The 12,738-nt window shown below is 40.9% G+C and overlaps 1 protein-coding gene across 1 annotated transcript in view; it reads left to right on the top strand.

The window, feature by feature from the left end:
* Window positions 1-134: 134 nt before the first annotated feature.
* The window catches only part of Plek (pleckstrin), a 60,990-nt gene continuing 48,386 nt past the window's right edge, over window positions 135-12,738 (top strand). The window contains exon 1 of the mRNA XM_005366433.3: window positions 135-170. The gene's annotated coding sequence lies outside the window, so the exon portion shown is untranslated. The remainder of the gene's footprint in view (window positions 171-12,738) is intronic.

The following is a 12,738-nucleotide window of genomic DNA, read 5'->3' as shown; positions in this document are numbered from 1 at the left end:
AATATGTATATATTCCATACTTTCTTCATCCATTCTTCCATTGAAGGGCATCTAGGTTGTTTCCAGGTTCTGGCTATTACAAACAATGCTGCTATTCTATATGCTATTATTTAATGCACTTTTTTCCCTCACAGAGATCTGTTGGTGTGTTTCATTGTTACTGGAACATGGTGAGTACTTTCAATGATCATGGCGTACTTTCAATGATCATGTCTTAAATAACATGACAAGAACAGCAGTCAGGCTGAAGTTGGCTGTGGGTCAGACTCATGAGGATTGGACTTCAAGATGAGGTGGGGGAATAAAACATAAGGAACATGGGATTTGCCATAGCTGTGGAAGAAGCTGAGCCCGGGAAAGCATGGTGTGTCTGAGCTGTTCTGTGATGTGATGTTTTCTTTTTGATATGCCTTTGGTTATTTGTGATAACCCTTGTAGGGAGGTGGTTGTGTTATCCATTATTTTATGGACAACCAATCCGGCTCTTCTGACACAGATTCAAGCCATATTTTTCATTTATAGCTGCCTGTGGTTCTTGTCTTCAGAGAATTTACGGAAATGCTTTAGAAACTCAGGACTATGCTCCAGACATTGTGCTAAAGAAATTATGCTAGTCTGAGGGTCTGTGTTATCAAAGTACCACCTACATCTTTTTCAATTTATTTTATATGTATGAGTATACCTTTGCACAAATATATGATGTGTGCACATGTGTGTATGTGTATGTGTGTGTGAATGTCTGTGGAGACCAGAAAAAAGTATCAGATCTCCCTGAAGATGGAGTTACAGGCACTGTGAGTACGTAATTTGGGCTCTGGGAGCACACTTGGGTCCTCTGGAAGAGCATCCAAGTGAGTTGGATCCTATTCTCCAGTCCACATTCATAATTGTCAATAATATATTTATTATAGGCATCGGTCTGCTTCTTTAAGGAGTTATGTGAAGAAGTCTAAACTGAGTGGTATAATTTTTATTTATCCTAGAATATTGATTGTATGGCCCATACTTTAATGAAGTTCTTTGTTTATCTCTTCATAGGTTTCTGTAAATAAAAGATTTCCCCTTTATTGTTTACTAATACTATTATCTTTTTGGCAGAAAGTTGATAGAGGAAAGGAATTAAGTGTGAATTCACTCTGGATCTGTAAATGCCTACAGTTCACACTTGCGATCACCTTTTCCTGTTGGAGGGAGGGACTACTTGTTTGCCCCAGCTGCCCAGCTAGTTTAGCCCTGAAATAATCACACAGAAACTGTATCAATTAAATCACCGCTTGGCCCATTAGCTCTAATTTCTTATTGGCTAACTTTTACATCTTAGTTTAACCCATTTCTAGTAATCTGTATTACTAGAAATTACTAGAAATAGTGTCACCACAAGGTCATGACCTACCAACAAAGTTTCAGCACTTCTGTCTCTGGTGGCAGACCCATGGTGTCCCTGACTCTGCCTTCTTCCTCCCAGCATTCAGTCCAGTTTTCTCTGCCTACCTAAGTTTTGCCCTTTCACCAGGCCAAGGCAGTTTCTTTATTCATTAACCAATAAGAGCAACACATAGACAGAAGGACCTCCCACACCATTTGTCTTTGTTAGAACGTGCGCTATGTTCATTTTTATGACATAAAGGGTCACAGACACACAAAGAATACAGCCTACTTTTTGAATGAGCACCTTAATGCAGCACCGTCAGAGAGATCTTGGGCCTTGGCACCAGGTGGATCCAAGCTTCAATCCCGTTTCGGCAGACTTTAGAGAGGTTCTTGTCATGTCATGCCTCACTTTACCCTTCTGCAAAATCTAGATGATGGTGGTTTCCTTGGATGCTCAGTCTGAGTTCTATAAACAGAGCTCTCTGTATGGACACTATAGGGGTCACTGGGAAACAATATCGGCACCCCGGCATCTATGGAAGGGTGGCTGTGCAGGATCCTGAAGGACACAGAGGAAACTTTCTCTTATTTTTGCTTTTTACCTATTTTTCTTTCTTTCTTTCTTTTTTTTTGTGCAGTTTTAAAACATAAGCACCTCACCGACTGCCTTTGCTGTTACCATGGTGATCCAGGTTCATTTTAGGAGTGACAAGACAGATTGGTCTTAAGAATTGTGAAATCTCACACTCTAAAAATAAGGACTAGGAAGTCACAGTGGTACTGACAATGGGAGGATGGGTAGAATTTTTGCCATCTTGCAGCGACACAGAATCAGAAAAGCCATGGTTAGTCAGGCATGCTGCCAGATTTATGGGTCTCCAGGTTTATCCGGGAACAGTTGTGTGAATGATAAGTCATAAGCATGCCATCAACTGTGCCATTTCTTTCTCTTTGGATTCTTTTTACGCTTTGTGTCTTCCCTCCTGTTCTGCTCCTTTCTACCATCAAACATCTGTGCCTAGGCTATTAATTCTTACTATATAGACACAGCCATAATTTAACGGGGGTTAAACACGAGGATTCCTAGAGCATGATTTAAGAAAATTTTCAAATAAGAAAAGGCAGGATGTATGTATTCATTACCCAACTACAGTAGGTCTCAATTTCTGGCTAACATGTATTCCCATTCAATTTTACCTTGTTTATATTTCTTTCTTCTTAAAATTGTTCTCTGAGAACTTCATACGTTTGTAGGCTACGTTTTCATCACGCATATCCATTGCTTTCCCTTCTACCTCCTACTCCCACTGTTCCGGTTCCCCTCCTATTTTTGTATCTTCTTCTGTGACCTGCTGGGTTTAATTAGGGGTGCTGCAGGACTACAAGTTGGGGATTATTTATCAGAGTGTATGCAAGTTACCAGAGGATGTGCCAACGAAAAACATTACTCCTTCTCCACCAGCAAAAATTAACTCACCATGGCTTCTTAGGGAGGGGTAAGGTCTTAAGAGCATCCTATCCATGATGGGTCCAATCCTGCGCAGATTTTGTGTGGGTAACTATAGCTATTGTGACTTCATGATACGACAGCCACATCGTGTCCAGGAGATAACATTTCACTCCCCCTTGTCTTCCCTCTTACATTCTTCTGTGATGCTCTCTGAGTTGTGTTATATAGGGCTGGGCACTCACCACTCACTCATTCTTGACACTTTGATCATTGTGGGTCTGCATCAACTGTTGCCAATGCAAGTAGCTGCTCCTCACAGCAAGGGAGAGAACGGCACGATTTGTAGGTATAGGCATAGGTATTCAGATGACAAACAACAGGAATCTATCTCCTCACACCTCAGGAATTATGACCAGGCACTGGAGCTTTACGGTTTCAGGCATGAATTCCCTCTTAGATATGACCCTAAATTCTGACGAGAAAGCAGTTAGTTAATCCAATAAAGGTCTTGTCAGTATTGTACCAGTGGGCCCATATGCATGGAGGGTCAGTATTCTCATGCACAGGGTTTCCCTGCTGGGCAAGAGCCCTTTGATGACTTTGCTCTGCCAGCAGCCTGTTCAGCGCCCCATACTATGAAAGTTCACCTCAAAGAGGAAGCTTCAAGTTCAGTTTCAGCTAGATTTTTCTATGCCCTGTGAGCAAATACGTGGTGTCTTCAGCAATGGGATCTTAGCGTTCAGTACAGCAGCGGTCTTTTGGGATGCTTCTGGGATTTCCCTGGCCAACAATGCACAGGGAAGTGCCCTGCACCTGGTTCTGCAGTTTCCATGTGCAAACTAATGGCTTCTGGGAACCACATTATCTATCCATGCAGGATGCCTCACTTATATCCTTTAAAGGCTATATTTCTAATGAGCTTATAAAAAGGCTTTCTGATATTTCCTAAGTGTTAACCCTCCCTCCACCCCTCTTCTCCTGTCCTGATCCCTGATGAACTCTTTCTAACTGACTTGTCTCTGATCCTTTCATCACCTGTGTTCTGGGATTGCCCACTTTAATGGATTCTTCTGGCTCCTTCATGACCTCTTGCTAGCTTCTTGGCCTCTACAGACACTTCAAGTTAAGCTTATACGTTCAAAACTTTGAAGCTGGGATCCTCATATGAAAGCACATACAGCATTTGTACCGCTGAGGCCGGGTTTTCTCAGTATGGAATTTTCAGTTCTAGCCATTTTTTATTGTAAGTTTTGTGGTTTAATATTTCTTTACAGCTGAGTCGAGTAAACGTGTAAATGTTTGTGGCGCATTTTCATCATCTGTCCTTCGGCTGGTGACATCTCAACAGACTCAGTTTTCTAGAGATTGTGCAGGGGGCATCAGTGAACATGGGTTTGCGAGGACCTCTGCATTGGGATGTAGAATCCACTGGGTGTGTAACTGGGAGTGGAATATCTAGGTCATATTGTATTTCCGTTTTTGTTTTTTGAGAAACCTTCACACAGAGCTCCATGGCAACTAAACTGGTTTACGTTTTCCCACCCTCCTGCCAGCATTTGCTGTCATTTCTTCTTGATGACAGCCATTCTGGGGTGAGTCCGAAGCTCAATGTACTTTTAATTTGTATTCTCTGATGACTAAAGATGTTGAACACTTTAAAAACATTTATTAATTATTCCCGTTTCTTCTTTTGAAGACTCTGTTCAGTTCTATAAATGACTTTTTGATTGGGTTCTTTGCTTTCTTAGTGTTTAATTTTATGAACTGTTTGTAGTTTTTTTTTAGATATTAAACCGCTGGATAGTGAAAAATTATTTTCTCTTATTATGTAGACTGCTCTTCACTTGAGTAACTAACTGTCTTCATGGAGTACTGCAGCTGTATAATGTCAGGAGGTCTCATTTTCAACTGTTGGCCTTACTGAGTGATGTAGTCTTGTTTAGACTGCCCTTATCTATGCCTATATCTTTAAGTGTACTTGCTACTTGTTCCTTATTGGTTTTAGAAACTGTGGCCTCATGTTGAGGAGTCTGACCCATTTGGAGTTGAGTTCTGTGCAGTGTGAGAGAGAAGGATCTACTTTCATTCTTCTACATATAGATGCCCAGTTTCCCCAGAACCACTTGTTGAAGACACACTTTTTCTCTTGGGTACATTTTTGATGTATTTGCCCCAAATCAGGTAGGTGTACTTACATCTGGAGCTTCTGTTGTATTCAGTTTATTTGTTTTTGTGCCAGTATCTACATGCTGAGCATTTTATTAAGGTTCTGTAGTGTCTCAGATGAGGTCTAGTGCTATTTCTTTTCTCTTTTTCCTCTTTAAACTCAGGACTGCTTTGGCTACTCATAGTATTTTGCACTGTGCATGAAACTGGAGATTGCTTTTTCTATTTCTGTAAGGAATGACAGTGGGATTTTGACTGGGAACGCATTAGGTCTGCAGTCGGGTATTGGCAGCATGGCCAACATCATCCACATTATCTCTTTGAACCCACTGGCACTGAAGGTGTTTCAAACTCCCATTGTCTTCTAGTTCTTTATATATTTTAAAAAGTTTCTTGGTGGAGGTCTTTTACTTCCTTGATTAAGTTTGTTTCCAGGAATTTTATTCATTTTTCTTTTGGAAGTGGTTGTAAGAGGGATTGTTTCCCCAATTTTCTTCTCAGTATGTGCGTTGTTACTGGTGTAGACGGTGATTCCTGATTCTTATATTACTTTGTATCCTGTCACGATGTTGGAAGTGTTTGTTAACTCTAGAAGTTTTCTGCTGGAGTCTTTAGGGTCTTCCCATTGTAGTTACTCTGATCCAGAAATCCCTCACAGGTGTTCCCAGAGGCTTGTCTCTTAATTACTTCCAGATCCAGTTAAACTGTCAATCAACCTCCACACACATCCACAAGACTCTGGTCCATTTCCCTTCCTAACAATATCCAGTTCTCCCGACTAGTCCATCAGTATATATTTACCTTTTGTGATTCTATGAATTGTAGCTTGGTTATCATTGACTTAATAGCTAATATTCACATACAAGCAAACACATACAATACTTGTCTTTATGAATATGAGCTATGTCACACAGGATGACTTTCTTTTCTATCCATTTATTTACCTGTAAGTTTCATGATGTTATTTTTCTCAAATATTGGGGATTAAGTGGGGAGGGGAGTGGGAGTGAGGGACCAAATATGAGGAGAGAGAGAGCTAAGGTTGGGGGCCATCTGAAGGGTATGGAAGTGTAGAAGCCTAATGCAGCGGAGGTTTCCTGGAATATATACATATGTAGTGCCAATATAAATGAAATCTCTGAATAATGGTGGAGACAGAGTCCCATCTGACCATCTCTAGTCACCAAATGAAGCTTCCAGCACTGGGATTGTGTTGCATATAATTGAGTTGTTGACCATTGGCGTTCCATGGAATCCTCAAGCAACCCAACCTGTTGCAAGACTGTTGGTTGCTGAAGACAACACCTATATAACTTGTTGAACACAAAGAAGTTGAGCTGGTTCCTGCTTGGAGCCTTTGCTCCACCACCAAATTTTAGGACCTTTGGTAAAGGACAGCAGTCTGCATGCTACCAAAAGAGAAATGTAAACACCGAAACCACCCACAAACCCCCTTACAACAGTGTCCTACCTGCATGATATTCTTGGGCACAAAGCTTGTGAGAATAGCCAACCAATATCTGATTTGACTTAAGGCCCACTCCATGATATGGAACCCATACTCAATAGTATTTGGGTGACAAAGAACCAGGCACTGGACAGCCCAAGAACCTAGGGTAAAACCGAATAATACTAGTTCAAATGAAAGCAGACATGCAGTAAAATGATTCCTGGTGACATTCTGCTATATTCACAGATCCATCACCAGATAAACTTTCTCCAGCAGCAGATGGGAACAAATAGAGACTCACAGTCAGACATCATGCAGAGAATGAGAGACTTTGGAGCCTCAACCCTAAATAGGATGTCTTTCTCATCCCCCCCCCCCCAGGGCACAGGAAAAGCCACAGATGTAAGAGTCAGGGGGAATGGAGGACACCAAGAAAACAAGGTCCTCGAAATCAACATGATTAAAGCTCATATGAGCTCACAGAGATTGAGGCAGCACACACAGGACCTGCAGGGGTCTAAATTAGGTCCTTTGTGTAGATATTGTGACTTCTAGTTTAGTGTTTTTGTGGGATTCCTGAGTGTGCAAATGAGTGGATCTCTGAATCTTGTGCCTTCTCTTGGGCTCATTTTCTTCTTTTTGTTTGTCTTGTTCAATTCCGATGTGACAGTTTTTGTTTTATTACACACACACACACACACACACACACACACACACACACACACATTTTTGAGGCAGGGTTTCTGAGTGTAACCCTAGATGTCCAGAAACTCACTCTGTAGACCAGGCTGGCCTTGAACTCACAGGGATTTACCTGCTTCTACCTCCCGAGTGCTGGGTTTAAGGCATGCATAACCACTGCTTGGCTTATTTTATATTTTATTGTTATCCATTTGTAATGGCTGTTCTTGGGTGTCAACTTAATTACATCTGGAAGTAAAACATCAAAATGGAGTGCACACCCATGAGGATTTTTTTTTATTTGCTTAATTTGAAGTAGAAAGATCTACTTGTAATATGGATCTTTGAATGAGGAAGACATACATGCCTTTAATCCAGATCTCTCAATCTGGGAAAAAAAAACAGGCCTTTAATCTGGATTTTGGGACAGGAAGACACACCTTTAATTTGGGACACACCTTCTGCTGGAAGGAGGAAGGAAATTTTTGCTCTCTGCTTCCTTACCCTTGCTGTCTCATCAAGTTCATTCCTCCAATGGCATTAGATTGTAAATCATTGTAATAAATCATACATACATACATATATACATATTCATACCACAAATTCAGTTACTCTAGAGAACCCTGACTAATACACCCCCAAAGGCTTGCTTGTTTTCTAATGAGAGACAGAATTACATTAATATCAGCCCAATACTGAGTGCCAATTGCAACTTCTAGCAAAAAAGACAGTTAACTCCTATATGAAATTTGACATTTGTACAAGAAAGTGTTTTAAAGATTAACCACTGAAATGCCACCATTTGCTGACATATATACACTCTTAATTCATGTTCCAGAACACATGCACTCCAAGTCTTTGCCAAGACTCTAACCTTAAAGTTTTTGCTCCAGTTTTGTCGCAGTCTCTGGGATGACTATGCATGTACATGGAGGATTGTTTAAAGGATTATTTCCTGAGATTGTGTGTGGTGTGTGTGTTCTTAGATTTCCTAGTTTTATGAAGACAGATGGCTAGAGTACTATATATGTCTCCTATTGTCTTGATAGTCACTGGGATGAGGGTCTTTTTCATGTTGTGGTAAAGGCTTAGTTCCTTTCCCCAGATTTGTTATGAGATTGAAAACTGTGCTATAAAATCTAAGACTGCATCATAGAAATATTTTGTTGAGTGCCTTCCATATAAAAATGCATACTAGTCAATACCTTACAACAATTAAAGTCCAAGAGAGCTTTATTTACTCCATAGAAAGGTGGTTTGGGGAGAGTTGATATAAATTTCATAAACGATATCTCTTGGGTTTCAATGCAGGTAGCCTCGAAGTGACATTATGCCAGGTATTGTGGAGAGTTTGCAATGCTGGAGTGGGTCCCAGCTTTTATCCTTGTAAATTGTGTTGCTTTTGACACATCATTTAATGTCTCTGAACTTGCTGTCTCAACTGTAAGACAGGGGGAATAATAATGATAATAGTTACCTCATTAAATTGAGCGAACCAGATGAGATTAAAATAAGGGAGCACCATTTCACTGGGCTTACAGAACCTTAAGTATTGGAAAAAACTTACAGATCATTCTGTAGAGTCTTTGCAAACTTATTTGATAAGCATTTAAATAAATCCAAGCATTAACTTGGATTTATAATCCCTCCTATGTGTGATAAAAGTATCCTTTTTTAAAATTTTTTATTGATTTTTTTATTGAGCTCTATATTTTTCTTTGCTCCCCTCCATGCCTCTACCCTCCCCTTCAACCCTCTCCCAAGGTCCCCATACTCCCAGTTTACTCAGGAGATCGATAAAAGTATCCTTTAAAGAAGCAGGAAGTGGCTGGACAGTGTTGGAGTATGCTTTAATGGCAGCGCTCTGGAGGCAGAGGCAGGCAGATCTCTGTGAGTTTGAGACCAGCTTGGTCTACAGAGTGAGTTCCAGGACAGCCAGGATTGTTTCACAGGGAAACTCTATCATGAAAAATCAATTACCCCTCCCCCGCAAAAGAGAAAGAAACAGGAAGTGACTTGATTCAGAATAAATTATGTACACAGGATTTACATTTTAGCCTCGTAATATTTTCATAATCAAATTGTATTCTGGCGTTTCATTTCGTTGGGACTCATTTAGGAAGAAACTTCTATCAGTTTCTTTGAGAGCATCACTGCTAGATGTTAGGAGGCTCTCCAGGGCTTGGTGACCACGCCCAGCTCTCCATGGCCCCTAGGAGGCTCTCCAGGGCTTGGTGACCACGCCCAGCTCTTCCTGGCCCCTAGGAGGCTCTCCAGGGCTTGGTGACCACGCCCAGCTCTTCCTGGCCCCTAGGAGGCTCTCCAGGGCTTGGCGACCACGCCCAGCTCTCCATGGCCCCTTGCAGCCAGGCAACAATAAACCAGGACTGTGACTGCTGCTGTAAGGAGGAGGAGGCGCTGATTCAGGACTACCAGTTCCAAACTGATGGTGTCAGTAGTGGCTTTTAAAATAGTTTACTTTAAGATCTTCTGACCTCAGCTTCACTTAATCTTACTAGGTCACGTGGATGTGAGCAGAAAATGTAAGAAGGGGTGAGTGACACTTCGGTAGTCCATTTCACAAAATAATTTATCTGAAAACACAGAAGAAATCTAGTGACTGCAATGCAGATCTGGACCAATGTGTCCTTGGCTGTGTGAGTCTGGAGACCATCTCGTCACCACAGCCAGTGCACATGGTGTTTCTCATGTTCTTTTGCTGGTGGTGGCTCTGGCCCCCTTTATTGTCTGCTGGGTGTTTGGGATATTCCGCAGATGATGCTGTGGCATCAGAGACAGTGCTATTACACAGTGACTGTTTCCTTTCTTCTTAATATTCACTTAACATTTTAAATCTTTGAAATTTTCTAAGTGCAGGTAGGGCATTTTCTCATTTTCATTGTACCACCATCTCTCTTATGCTTCCCCTCCCGTAGAACCCCTTCTTTTCACAAGTCCCTTTCTTACTTTTTTGGGACCCTTTGAGTTTAATTAGGATTGCTTGCGTGAGCATGGGTGAGGGATTATATCTGCATCACTGGTATGAAGCCAAATTGGTCATGGTTTTGATGTGTTCTGGGATTTGAGTTGTAAATATTTTATTGAATATTTTTGCATCTATGTCCATAAAGGAAATTGGTCTGCATTCTTTATTTGTCTTATATTTGTGTAGTTTGGGTGTTATGGTTACTGTGTAATCATAAAATGATATTGGCAATGTTCCTTCTTTTTCTACTTTGTGAAATAATTTGGGATGAATTGGTATTGGCTCTCTGAAAGTCTGGTAGTACTCTGTGCTAAAACTCTCTGTCTCTGGGTCTTTTCTTTCTGTTTGTTGAGGGAGGGGCTTTTAATGACTGCTTCATTAATGAACTGGCACAGAGACAAGTTACTAGTGGTTATGGCATGAAAAAGAAGGATTTATTGCCTTTAGCTCCTCAGGGAGTGGTTGGGCCTCATGAGTGTGTCATTCATTTTTGGTAGAATGTTGATGGGCCTTGTCTTGTGCATGTCTTGTGCAGGTAACAAGTGCTGTGAATTCAGGAGTGCAATGGCCACTTCATGTTCTGAAGACAGCATTTGACGGCGCTCCTCTTCATTTTCTGCCCTTTTACACAGTGTTCTTTAAACTTTGGAGAAGGTTGTAGACACGTCTTATTTAGGGCTGAGAACTCAACATTCACGTGTTCTCTGGACTTTCAGTTAGGATTCTCTGTGCTAAGTGTCGCCCACTGCAGAGCAGATTCTTTGAATAAGAGAGATGCGCTACATCATGGTTAGAAACATAAATGTTTAGAAAGCAGTTCAAGACCAGGTCCACTTAGCAAAACAACAGAAGCCTGCCTTTAAGGGTCCAGGACATCCTCATGTATGGACTTTTGACTAGGCTTACAGAAAAAGTCATATGTTCCATTTTGAGAAGCAGACATCCAACCTAATAAGAAAGTAGTTAGTTAGCTCATAACATCCATGTTCCTATTGCACCAGAGGGTACCTCTTGCCTGGAAGATTGGTACTATAACTCCCAGTGTTCCAAGCTATTTACAACCATTGATGACTTGTTACTTCCATCAGGCTGAATAGCATCTTCCTGTCCTATGAAAGCTAGCCAGCAAGGAGGAAACCTGCCACTCAGTTTCAACTTAATTTCATACAATTTGTAATCAAAGTGTCCGGTATCTTCAGCAATGGGGTCTTGTCATATAGCTCTTATATGGAACAAAAGCAGTGACAAGAGTCTGTTGTTTTCTGGGTCTTTCTGACATAGAGTGCACAACCTAGGGAGACATCCCTGGCATTGGGACTTTTCATTTAATAGCCTATGGCTTCTGGGATCTGCATTTATCTATTCTCACAGGGTTTCTTCTAAAGAAGTTCGTGTTTTTTTAAAAAAATTGTGTTTTAAAATTACCTTATAAGATAGTTTTCATAATCTTTAGTTTCCATTAATTCCCCTCCTTACCACCTACTCTCTTCCTATCTCCCACCTACATTCTTACTTCAATATTTGGCATCAAGTATTGGCTGTCATATCACATATACTGTACTCTTTCCCCTCCCTTAAAACATCTTTTCCCCAAGTCAGTGCCCCTTTCTAGTTTTATGACTTCTCTGTGCCAGTTAAAAAAATATCTAAAGCTTCTAAGTAAGTTTGCACATACGAGGTAACATACAAGACATTCTTCTTCGGGGTCTGGGTTATCTCACTCAGTCTGTTTTCCTAGTCCCACTCATTATTCTGAAAATCTCACAAGTTCCTTTTCTTCAGTTACATGAAGACCGCTGGATAGAAGGTGTCTTAGAGAGAAGCTGAGCCTTGGTACTGAAGAAGCCAAACGAGGCCATTGTTGAAGGTATAGCTTCAGTTGTAGTGGATACCGTTGCATACTAAAGATGCCATGACTGCCAAGGACAGTGGCGGAGTGGGGTGGAGCCTGCCCAAGCTTCCTTGACAAGCTGTGGGATGCTATGGATGGTGGACCTGGAGAGGTGGGTCTACCCAAGCACTTTGAAGCCCGAGTGATCATGAGTGAGTCCCAGATGCTGGGCATTGAGCTTTTTATACTGTTGGATACTTGGTTTGTTTGGATATTACTGTAGCTATGCTCTGGTTTTCTATTAGAATCAGAATGTATATAACTTGGTTTTTATTTTATAAAAGCCTGCAGATAAAAGACTTTGGATTTTTAATGAGAACTTGGATTTCTAACTGGTTGAAATCATTTAAATGATGGTGAAACTTTTAAGGTTGTACTAAAATTCATACTGTAATACTAACATGAGATCTTGGGGATAAACAAGAAAGGATGTGATATAGTATAATAGTGATATGTTTGTGTTTGGAGTTGACAATTGGTTGTGCTGGTTTGATCTGATCAACTTATCACTGAGATTTGATCAATTTATCACTAACTTGTGTCATTTGGGAAGAGGAAACCTCTCTATGGGGGAATTAATCCTGTCTTAGGGTTTCTGTATCTGCAACAAATTGCCTAAGATTGAAAATCAAGTTAGGGAGGAAAGGGTTTATACAGTTTACACTTCTACATTGCTGTTTATCACAAAACGAAGTCAGGACAAGAACTCAAACAGGATAGGATCCTGGAGGCAGGGGCTGATG

Source organism: Microtus ochrogaster, unplaced genomic scaffold (assembly GCF_000317375.1).
Source record: "Microtus ochrogaster isolate Prairie Vole_2 unplaced genomic scaffold, MicOch1.0 UNK9, whole genome shotgun sequence".
Lineage (NCBI taxonomy): Eukaryota > Metazoa > Chordata > Mammalia > Rodentia > Cricetidae > Microtus > Microtus ochrogaster.
Note: the sequence above shows the minus strand (reverse complement) of the source record. Positions and strands in the feature narration are given on the sequence as shown.